The sequence below is a fragment of the Diceros bicornis genome, chromosome 6 (assembly GCF_020826845.1).
Source record: "Diceros bicornis minor isolate mBicDic1 chromosome 6, mDicBic1.mat.cur, whole genome shotgun sequence".
Classification (NCBI taxonomy): domain Eukaryota; kingdom Metazoa; phylum Chordata; class Mammalia; order Perissodactyla; family Rhinocerotidae; genus Diceros; species Diceros bicornis.
The window spans coordinates 61084647-61096519 of NC_080745.1; the positions used below are offsets into that span (position 1 = coordinate 61084647).

The following is an 11873-nucleotide window of genomic DNA, read 5'->3' on the forward strand; positions in this document are numbered from 1 at the left end:
GACCTGAAACTATGAAACTTCTAGAAGAAAACATAGGCAGTACGCTCTTCGACATTGGTCTCAGCAACATATTTTCAAGCACCATGTCTGACCGGGCAAGAGAAACAATAAAAAACGTAAACAAATGGGACTACATCAAACTAAAAAGCTTCTGCACAGCAAAGGAAACCATCAACAAAACGAAAAGACAACCTAACAATTGGGAGAAGATATTTGCAAACCATACATCTGATAAGAGCTTAATCTCCAAAATATATAAAGAACTCATGCATCTCAGCAACAAAAAAACTAACAACCCAATTAAAAAATGGGCAAAAGACCTGAACAGACATTTCTCCAAAGAAGATATACAGATGGCCAACAGGCACATGAAAAGATGTTCAAAATCATTAACTATTAGGGAAATGCAAATCAAAACTACAATGAGATATCACCTCACCTCATGCCCGTCAGAATGGCTGTAATTAACAAGACAGGAAACAACATGTGTTGGAGAGGATGTGGAGAGAAGGGAACTCTCATACACTGCTGGTGGGAGTGCAAACTGGTGCAGCCACTATGGAAAACAGTATGGAGATTCCTCAAAAAATCAAGGATAGAACTACCATATGATCCAGCTATTCCACTGCTGGGTATTTGCCCAAAGAACTTGAAAACACCAATGCGTAAAGATACATGCACCCTTGTGTTCATTGCAGTGATATTCACAATAGCCAAGATTGGAAGCAACCGAAGTGCCCATCAAGGGACGAATGGATAAAGAAGATATGGTATATATACACAATAGAATACTACTCAGCCTTAAGAAACGATGAAATCCAACCATTTGTGACAACATGGATGGACATTGAGGGTATTATGCAAAGCGAAATAAGTCAGAGGGAGAAGGTCAAATACCATATGATTTCCTTCATTAAGTAGTAAATAATAAAAACAACAAACACACACATAGGGACAGAGATTGGATTGGTGGTTACCAGAGGGGTTGAGGGGAGGGAGGAGGGCGAAAGGGATAATTCGGCACATGTGTGTGGTGATGGGTTGTAATTAGTATTTGGGTGGTGAACATGATGTAATCTATGCAGAAATAGAAGTATAATGATGTACACCTGAAATTTATACAATGTTATAAACCAATGTTACTGCAATAAACAAAAAATTGTAAAAAAAATTCAAAAAAAATAATAATAATAAAATCACTGAGCACACTTATACCTATGCCAAGCACTGCACGAGGCTTTGGGACCATACAGATGAATGTGACATTGTCCTGCACTGGAGGTGAAACTTACTGTGCATATAAAATAATTCTCTATACTCGAACTCAGAAAGAACCTGAGAGAAAAATCTGATTATAATTAAAGACAGTAATCTTTCCTTACACATATATATCATTTTGCTGTTTATAATCAATTTACAACAATTCTTTCACTTTTTAAATCAGTTCTTCACACAATCCTGAGGCATTAAGTGTCAGGAATTATGATGCACAGTTTACAGATGAGAGAGAGGTTAAGGAAATTTGGATAACCCTCTATAGAGCGCACAGCTATTCAGTGCTCTTTCTCTCTACGAGCTGACTCTGGAAATAAAATCAATATTTCAGATATGGAAAATTTCCTAAGATATCATTAAATCCAACTCTAGATGAAGTAACCATGGACCACAGTAGCTAAGTGAATTATCTAAAATCACTCAGTTAATTGCCAGTTATGCACAGTGCAAAGCATGTCAGGTCAGCACAGGGTGAAACTGTGACATTTGCCTCTGATCCAAACACATCTAATCATTTCAGGATCCCCACCCCAGCTATGTGGAGGCTGCCAAGGGCCCTACTGGAGCATCCAAACCCAGCCCTAGTCAGTGTATCCCTGGCAGTATCACTACCCCAAAGTTTCTCCATCTCCAAGACCCAACAGTCCGCTCTTCCAGGGTGGCGCTTCCTGCTCCCCAGGGTAAGGTCAGCTAAGTAGTTTGAGGACCAGGTCTGTGACTTGTTGATTAGAGGGCAACCTCATGGAAACGGAAGCATTTCAACAAGGTTCTTGGGCCACTACTAACTGGTGTGGGCAGATCCATGACATTCTGAGAATCCTGATACTTCTATTTCTGCATAGATTACATCATGTTACATACATGATGTGCAGGCTTCCAAGGTCCCTATTGGAGCATCCAAACCCATCCCTTGTCAGTGTGTTCCTGGCAGTATCAATTTCTCAGATTCTCCATCCCCCAAACCCAAATGTCCTCTCTTCCAGGTGGTGTTTCCTGATCCCCAGGATAAGGTCAGCTAAGTAGTTTGAGGATCGGGTCTCTGAAGTGTTGATTGGAGGGCAACCTCTTAGATACAGAAGCAGTTCAACAAGGTTCGTGGGCCACTACCGACCGGTGTAGGCAGTTCTTTGAAAGTTCCAGAATATCTTATGGAGACCCAGCCTTGGAGTAGAGTGGAAAAACCTTTGGACAGGGAGTCATCGAGCTTGGATTATGGCTCTATTTTCTACTCTTGTTTTCTAAAAAACCTTAAAAATTTTTGCTTCATCTTTCTGAGAGTTAATTTCCTCATCTATAAAACAAAAGGATAGGACAAAGAAATCTCCAGGGTCTTTCCCAGATGGATGACTTGGAGCTCCAGGCTGGAATTTAGTGTTAAAACACTAGATGTAACAGGTTGGTCAAAATAAATTTTAGACTTGGGAGAGACAAGAATATGAATTATTACTCAGAAAGATAGTATCTTGACCTTGCTTAGATCCACGGCAAGCTCAAAATCCTGATGTTTTCAATTAATTTCTTCATTGAGTTAATTAAACTCTGATCTTTAAAATCAGAAAGGTTCTGGAAAATAAGGGAGCAGATCATATTGCAAGCAGCACAGCTCAGGAAAACTAGTTGGAGCAAAGGGTGAGGTAAAAAATGGAAAAATTTTTTTAAAGCAATAAAACATACACTGTAACTCTGTCTTTCAGATCGAAGTCAAGTTAACTCTTAAAAGCTCTAAAGAAATACCCACTGAAAGAGCCCCATGTCACCAAAAAGTCAACATATATAAAATCAAACATTTCCCTCACACCTGAATTGACTGGTCCATCCTAGCTCATTTAAAAACAATCTTCCAGATACCCATTCACACGCCCTGTCTTTATTTGCACTATCCTGTAGTGAAAATCTATCGGCAAAGCAAAAGAAAAATAAAAAAAGAAACCACTCTTTTAAATCCTTATACATAGTAATTACATCTATCACCACAGTGTTAAAGGTGTTTGCAAACCCTAGAGCTAATTAAGCATTGATATAAAAAAAGAACAATGAAGTTAAGATTCTTGAAACTCTTTTATATATTGAGAAGTTGAAATGACTGAGTGTGGGTCCAGAAAGAAGAGTAAAGAGAGACAGAAGAGAGATGAAGTAGATATCTGAAAGATTACAGGTAAGAAAGAAAAAGTTGTCCATATTGCTCTGGAAGAAAAACTAAGAAAAATAAGTAGAAATTACTAAAAGCAACTTTATTTTTATTTTTTTGTACAAAAATAAACTAAAACAAGATGTTTTGTTTTGTTTTGTATTCAAACCACAAGCATAGGTAAGGAAAGGAGGGAAGGAACATGTTTTGCTTCCTTGTTTGAATGAAGCAAAAATCAAATTGGCTTTCTAGAAAGGTGTGTCCATTCAGGCCCAAAGTTCTGTGTTAATATCGGAAGGCACTGCCATCTTGAGGGATTTTTGGATATTTCCACATGCAGCTGTTACAGAACACAGTGAGTTTGCATATGTTTTAAAATTTGACCATAATTTAGCTCAATTCCTTCATTTTACAGATAAGTTTATAAGGAATAGGAAAGTTTCTTTAGGAGAGGTGCACCTGTAAAGTAAGACTATTATCATAGTCAGGCTAAAAACTGATTTTCACTCTATCTCTTCATTCATTTAGGTTGAAGAACAAGCCAAAACAAAAAAAAAGTGAAGGCGCAATTTGGAATGCATGACAACAATCTGAGCTATTGTGAGTCGAGTCTAGTCCCTTGCCCTTCGAAGCACCACATAAGTCGTTAGAGCTGGCAGTAGGGATTAAATCATTGCCACTAATTTTGAACCCATTATCCAATATGAATTTGTTCTGTGATAAGCAATCCAGAGACTAGAGCCAAATTATTAATGATGAAGAAAGGAGAAGCAATGATTGGACATTTATGCCCTGGTATCTGTGTATATTCCAGAATTGTTATATGGTATAACTTTCCTTAAAATATATAGAACAAAACAAAAATTAGTAATTAAAGAAATTTATGTTGCTAATTTTTATTTAAAGAGAAACCACACCTGATAAGGTTTTCCCTAACAGGTACCTAGACAATTAAATCTCTTAAAAGACCTTATAATTGGTCTGATGGCACCACATCACAATAGGCATGGACCCAGGGAGAAACAAGCAAATGTATGTCTGCTCATACAAACGGAATCTGATTAAGTGGCAAATGCATCTTGGGTATATGCTTGTTTTATGCTCCATAGGGATGAGTTGATGTCATTTTCACACAAAATATTCACAGATAGCTAACACGCAATTATTCTGTCAGAAAACATTGCCCTGTAACTGATTGTGAAAATGCATTCAAAGTGTTATTCCTTCATGACGTTCTCTTTAAACTTTTAGAAAGCTGATCTGGGAAGGAAAAACACTTTGGCCATAATGGGACTAAAAGGTGAAGTTCAATTTCTTCGATGGTCACAAAAGACCATTTCTCTCATAGTAACATCAAGAAAACACTACACATGCAACAAGATCATACTTATCTAACAGAGAGTTGATGCTGCAACTCAATTCCAGAGGAGGATGGGCTTTTCCTAGATAAGCCATTTTTTCCCTAGGGAGTATGAAGAAACCAGTTGAATTTTCCATAGGCTAGAGTGACAGACAGTAATATGGAGGAGCCCCACACAGAGAGCTATTTATTCCTCACTGCCAGCCAATTTTCTCCTCCGAGACTTATCAAGCACACAGCAGAATATGGGACACTGGGGGCTGGTCTGGAAGAAGAAATCTCACACAGTGTGAAAAGTTAGGGGCTGAGCTGGCAAGGAAAGAAAGAGCTTGTAGTTTCAGGTTCTTAGATCCCAATGTCTGCTGAAGAAAGGGGCTTAATCCTGCTCTCAAGACAATGAAATAATGATTAACAGAAATGAATTAAAACTGAATCCTAACCCCAAAAGAGCCCAACTTGTGATTAGTGCAAAGAGTTTACCTCTTCACTCTGCCTGATAGAGGACAAGATATGCCTCTTCTGAGAAGCAAATATTGTCTCTACTGTTGTTTTATACATGACTTTTAGCATGCAATCAAAATTTATGAGACATACAAGGAAGTGAGAAAATATGACAGATAATCAAGACAAAAATCAGTCATAAAAAACAGAGGCACAGATGACAAAAATGTTGAAATTAACAGGTAAGGACTTTAAAATAGCTACTATAAATACATTAAACAATAGAGAGGGGGAAAGGGGGTAAATTGATGAAGAGATAAAGTAACTAAGCAGAGAAAATAAACCCTAAAAGGAACTAAATGGACACTTTAGAATTAAAATTACAATATCTGAAGTAATTAGGTGGGCATAACAGCATATTGGACAAAGTAGAACAAAGTATCAATAAAAATTATACAAATTACACACAGAGAGAAAAAAGAATGAACAAACAGAAGAGAAAAGAAAAGCACATGTGACCTGTGGTATTGAAACAGTCTAATATACGTCTAATTGGAGTCTTTGAAGTAAAGGAGAAACAGAATGAGGGAAAGAAAATACTTAAAAAAAGAATGTAGAAAACTTTCATATTGATCTTTTAAAACTATATAAAATTATATATTGAAAATATGCCTGAATAAAATAACTACCTAAAAAGATTTTCAGACAATCTAAAACTAAGTAAATTCATCAGCAGTGACTAAACCTATGACTAAAAGAAATTATTAATGCTGAAGGAAAATGATCCCAGATGAAAACATGGATCTCCAAGAAGAATTGAAAGCCATTGAAAAGGGTAATGTGAGAATTACTTACCTAAAAGTGTTTAGAATATTAAAGACCAATTTTTATTTTTTATCTCTTTTAACTACTGTATTGTGGGGTTTAAACATAAGTGAAAAAATATATATGATAAAAATATCATATAAGATGGGAGGCAGGAAACAGAAGTATGCTATTGTAAGATTTTCACACTATGCTTGATATATTATAATATTATTTGGACATTGACTACAGTAAATTGATGATGTAAACTGTAAACCACTAAAAAAACAGAAAAAAATAGACAGATCTAATAAACAAATAATTGGGATCAAATGGAACCTCAAAGAAATACACAATTGATCCAAAAACATGCAGGTAAAAGGAAAACACAAACAAAAATGACTAAGAGAAAACTAATGACTAATGGCGAGATGGCAGACATATACCCAATGACATCAGAAATTGCATGAAATAAAAAATGGTCAAAACCAAAAGGTAGAGATTGTCAGGCTGAATGAAAAAGCAAGACTCAGTCAAACTATATGCTTTCTACAGGAAAGCAATCCTAACTATAAAGACACAGAAAAATTAAAAGGATGGAAAAACATATAGTAGAAAAACACCGATCAAAGAAAGCTGAGATGACTATGTTAATATCAGACAAAGTAGATTTCAGAATAAAGAATATTACCAGAGATAAAGATGTTTATCTTGTAACCATGTAAGAGTTAACTCATTACAAAAGATAAGAATCTTAAATACATGTGTACCTAAAATAGACCTTTAAAGTATATAAAACAAAAACTGATAGAACTGAAAGAACTAGACAAATTCATCATTATACCTAGAGATTTCAAGTGTCCACTTTCAGTAAATGATTGAACAAGTAAATAGAAAATCTGTAAGAATATAGAAGACTTGAAGATCACTATCAATGAACTTGACCTTTAATAATTAACCCAATTTATAAAACACTCCATCCAAAATAGCAGAATACACATTCTTTTCAAGTGCATGTGGAATATTCACCAGTATAGACCATGTTCTGGGCTACAAAAGAAACTGAAAACTTGAAAAGGATTTAATTCCAATTCTGTGTGGAATTAAATTAGATACCAATAACAGAAAGATGGCTGGGAAATTACAAAGTGTTTAGATATTAAACACAATGCTCCCAAATATTCCAGGGCTCAGAGAAGAAATCATAGAAGTTGGAAACTATTTTGAAGTCAATAAATATGAAAACACAATACGTCAATTTTGTGGGATGCAGCCAAAGGAGTGCTTAGAGGGAAATTTATAGCACTCAATGTTGTATTAGAAAAGAAAAAAAGTCTCAAATCAATGATCTAAACATCCACCTTGAAATAACTAGAAAAAGAAGAGCAAACTAACCTAAAGCAAGAAAAAGAAAAAACTAATAAAGATAATTACAGAAATTGATTAAATAGCAACCAAAAAAATAAAATAGACTGATCAGGAAAAGAGGAGAGAAGACGCAAATTACCAACATCAGGAATGAAAGAAGTGTCACAACTACAGAAAGGTAAGTGACTTACCTAGGTTCTTACAGAGAGGAAGTGGTGAAACTGATTGCCCTGAAAACACAAGCTCAGTCCCTTTTAGAGTGGAACGACTTCAGCAGAGGGGAAGACTGCCTGAGACATGTCTCCCCATCAGAGTCACCAGCTAGGCAGATGCCTCTCAAGAGGGATGACTCTCCCTTAGCAAATGGGTACAGTGGGGAGAAGAGGAGAGCAGTAAGTGCTGGACTACGATGTGCTAAACACATTGGAACAGAAAAATAAACAGGAATTTCCTCAGCCCCAAGGTGAAGCCTGGAGCCTGAATTCATTCTGCTGGTGACTCATGTTGGCTCTGTTTGTCCATTGCTCTTGGCCTTTGCCCACGTGCACCCACCAATCACTGCAGGAATGGGGTATGTGCACTCAAATCAAATCAAGGGGGCCCTAAGGGACAAACCAACAAAATCCTACCACAAGAACATTTACCAACCTTCAGCCATATGATGCACACATGACAGGAAACAGCCAGATCTCCAGCTTCTGTAACAGACACCAAGGCAAGAAGATATAGTTAGATTATTTTATTTTAGGTATCAGCGTTTAAATACTCACACCGTGTTCTTTCCTCCCACTTATAGGCTGTGCTCGCCTATGTTTCAGTGATGACTGGCCCTTACCCGGGGCCTTGAACAAGAGCCTCTGATCACATGCAGGGCTGGTCACCTTTCTCCTCAGACTCCAGGATCTTGTACACCTCAGATTCTTTGCCTATTCCAAGGCTGCTGAGAGGTTGAGAGTGCTTTAGTCTATAAAGAATGTGTGTAAATTCTTTAGGTGTCAGAAATTAGAAAAAATTAATTTCTAGACACATACCAGCAACCAACACTGAGTAATGAAGAAACAGAAAGTCAGAACAGTTTTATAATGAGGAAGGAGATTGATTCAGTAATCAAAAACCTTCCAAGAGTTTTGGTTCAAGATGGCAATGTAGGAAGATTCTGAACTCACCTCCTCCCATAGACATACTGAATCCACAGCTACATACAGAACAATTTCCTGTGAAAAAAAACAAAACTAGCTGAGCCACTCCTACACAACAGGCAAACAAGAAAAAAACCTACATCCAAGTGGGTAGGAGAGGCTGAGACACAATCTCACCATAAACCCAACCTCAGGTGATGCGACACACATTCTAGAGGGAACTCAAAACCTAGAGCTTCTCTCTGAAGAGATCTGGGGACGCAAGTCTCTTTTAAAGTACAGAATAGGCCCCCCAGAGGCTCACCTCCCAATTAGTGAAGAAAAAGTGTAAGCAGACTGTTGTAATCCAGTACAGCTAGTGCTATGAGAAAGGGAAGTACAGCCTGCTCAGGAGACAAGAGGTGGAAACTGCCTCCTTCCTGATTATTCCTATCTCATAGTGAGGTATAAAATGGAACAAGCAATATTTTAATAAGAGAAATGATATTTGAACTGCCTCACAAGGGCCAGAGAGAAAGGAAAGTAGAGAAGGGAGGACATTTTTAAGGCATTAATGGACCACAGCAGTAGGATATTGGCTCTAGATCAAGGGGGAATAATTTCCTGCCACCTAAATAAGGGGTCAGGGAAATATTGGAAATGTTGTAGGATATTTACTATACTGTGATTCCAGAGCACTCTGCTCTTCCTCCAGTTGTGATCCTATACCTTGCTTATCGAGTCTCCAATTCCCAAAATGTGTGTTCTGAGTGTCTGGCTATGGAGTTGCCTTCATTTCTTATGTGACTCTTGTTGCCTGTTTTGAGCCTGGCACTGTAAATTCCAAGATTACAAGCAGTGAGCCCTCCCTTCACAGAGCTCACATTTTACCAGACTGGAAAAACAGAGAATTATGATTCAAAGTGATCTATACTTCATTGGAAGCACAGCCATGATACTGAAGAAACCTAGAGAGGGTGAAAATCTACTACCTGAGGGGAACACAAGGAGCGTAAAGGGAAAATTTCATTTAACCTAGATCCTAAAGGAAGTATAAGAGAAGAACATCTTAGCCAGAAGTAACAGCATGAGACAAAGCTTGAAACTGATGGTTTATTGGAGATTGATGAAGAGTGGGTATGCTTAGGGCTGAGAGTACAGAGTGTGAAGAATGGAAAGAAAGATTGTGGTACATCAGACTGGGAACAGAATGTGAACAGCCGGGTTAAGCCATCAGACGTTATCCCACAGGAAGGACAGGGAGAAATTTAAAGTTCTAAAGTTTAAGGAGTGAGATGTTTATACATGTCCTTTGAAAGTACACTAGGGAAAAAAACATTTGGCTGCATTTTGTGCCAAAGGTAGAAAGTGAAACACAGATATATGAACCTCCTCCTCTCAATCATTTCCCTTAAACCCACTGGACAAGCAATGTGAGTGTGTTTCTAGAAAAACGTAGATGGAAATTTGAAATGTCAAAAGAGCAGTTGTAATGTGACAATACTTATGGAAGTGCTTGGCATAGAGCTGATACTTGATAATGTTTGTTGAATGAAGGGTGTTCATTAGGATAAGACATTAAGTGAATAACAATTTTGTCCATTTTTATTACTATCTGTCTATCCTCCCAGTCTTCCATCCATCCATACATCCATTCATTTAATCATTTATCAAATAGTTACTGTGTATTCTCTTTGTGGCAGTCACAAACACAGTATTCAAAGAATATCTATCCCCTGTGTTTGTTATTTTCAGGAAAAATGGATTTGTGAGGGGCTCACATGGAGCTGTTTTTATTCCTGACCAACATTTTACAGAAATTTAACTTGAAATCTCTGGTTGACCCAAAGGACATTGACATCACTCCAGTTGTCAGTGGACTTGCTTCTGTGCCACCCTTTACCAGATCTGCTTCATTTCTGTGTGATGAAGGGCAGACTGCCTGGCTGCTGCTGTGCTGTCATCTGCAACTCCTCTTCCTCCAGGGGCATCATTCACATCCTTCCCACTTCATCCCCTTCCCAGAAATGCCTTCTCTGACCTCTCCTCAATTCCCTGACCATTCCCTCAATATCTAGTGAATATACAACCTCCATTAAAGAGAGTTTCCTGAGTTTCACTGCACATATTTACCAGCTATTCTCTATGCTCTGCTACTACTCTCCATACTCAGATCCTCGTCTGTAACAAGGTTATGATAATTCCTGACTATAAGGTTCAAATGAACCAGTAAGTGAGAAAGACATATAAATATTAAATATTAACACAAGAGTCTCTTGGATATTTGTGTGTCTGTATGTTTATGAATATGGCCTCTTGGGTGCGTGTGTGTGTGTATGTGAGAGAGAGAAAGAAAGAGAGAGAGAGATGGAGGGATAGTAGCTAAGGAAAGAGATTCCAGAACACGACTGGAGGAATAATGGAATCATTGAGACTAAGGTAGATGAAAACAGTATATTAGCTTACACTCTTATGTGTCAACAAATTTTTCTCTTCTAAGCAACTACTTCCTATAATTCCTTATTTTGGAGAATTTTACTTGATATTCTTTTCCTTGGTTGAAATGCTTTTTAGGAGTAGAGAGAGAAGAAAGCAAATTAAGCACTGTTCTCTCACGACAACTGTGGAATTGCAGAATGGGGAAGAGGAGTATTGAGGACTGAGTTCAAGAGAAAACCCAGGGACTGGAGAAGGAGTTAAAAATAAAAAAGGATAAATTTTTTCGTAACCTTTTCTCACCTTTTTAACAGTACTGGTCTCAAGTAATTTTTTGAAACATTTTTGGGATTATCACTTTTTTTAAACAAGGTAAATTTATGTGGGTTTGTCAAGTGAGGTTTGAATTTATAAAAAAGGAACACACATCATCTTTACCCTATTCGGAGGAGTTGTTTGGGCTGGGTACGAGGAGGAAAGTAGGTATCTTGTAGGGTTTCAACTTCTTCAGATATTTTCTTTTTTTTTTTATTTCACCTAGACCATGGTTTTATTTTTTTATTTATTTATTTTTATATTATTGCAGTAACGTTGGTTTATAACATTATATAAATTTCAGGTGTAGGGTGAAAGGGATAATTCGGTACATGTGTGTGGTGATGGGTTGTAATTAGTATTTGGGTGGTGAACATGATGTAATCTATGCAGAAATAGAAGTATAATGATGTACACCTGAAATTTTTACAATGTTATAAACCAATGTTACTACAATAAACAAAAAATTAAAAAACAAACAAAAAAAATTTCAGGTGTATATCATTGTATTTCAATTTCTATGTAGATTACATCATGTTCACCACCCAAAGACTAATTACAGTCCATCACCACACACATGTACCTAATCATCCCTTTCACCCTCATCCCTATCCCTTTCCCCTCTGGT

At 37.2% G+C, this 11873-nt stretch overlaps 1 pseudogene; it reads left to right on the forward strand.

Annotated features, from left to right (window-relative positions):
• The window catches only part of LOC131407284 (cytochrome P450 2C9-like), a 556896-nt pseudogene extending 546475 nt beyond the window's left edge, over positions 1-10421 (forward strand).
• Positions 10422-11873: the final 1452 nt, after the last annotated feature.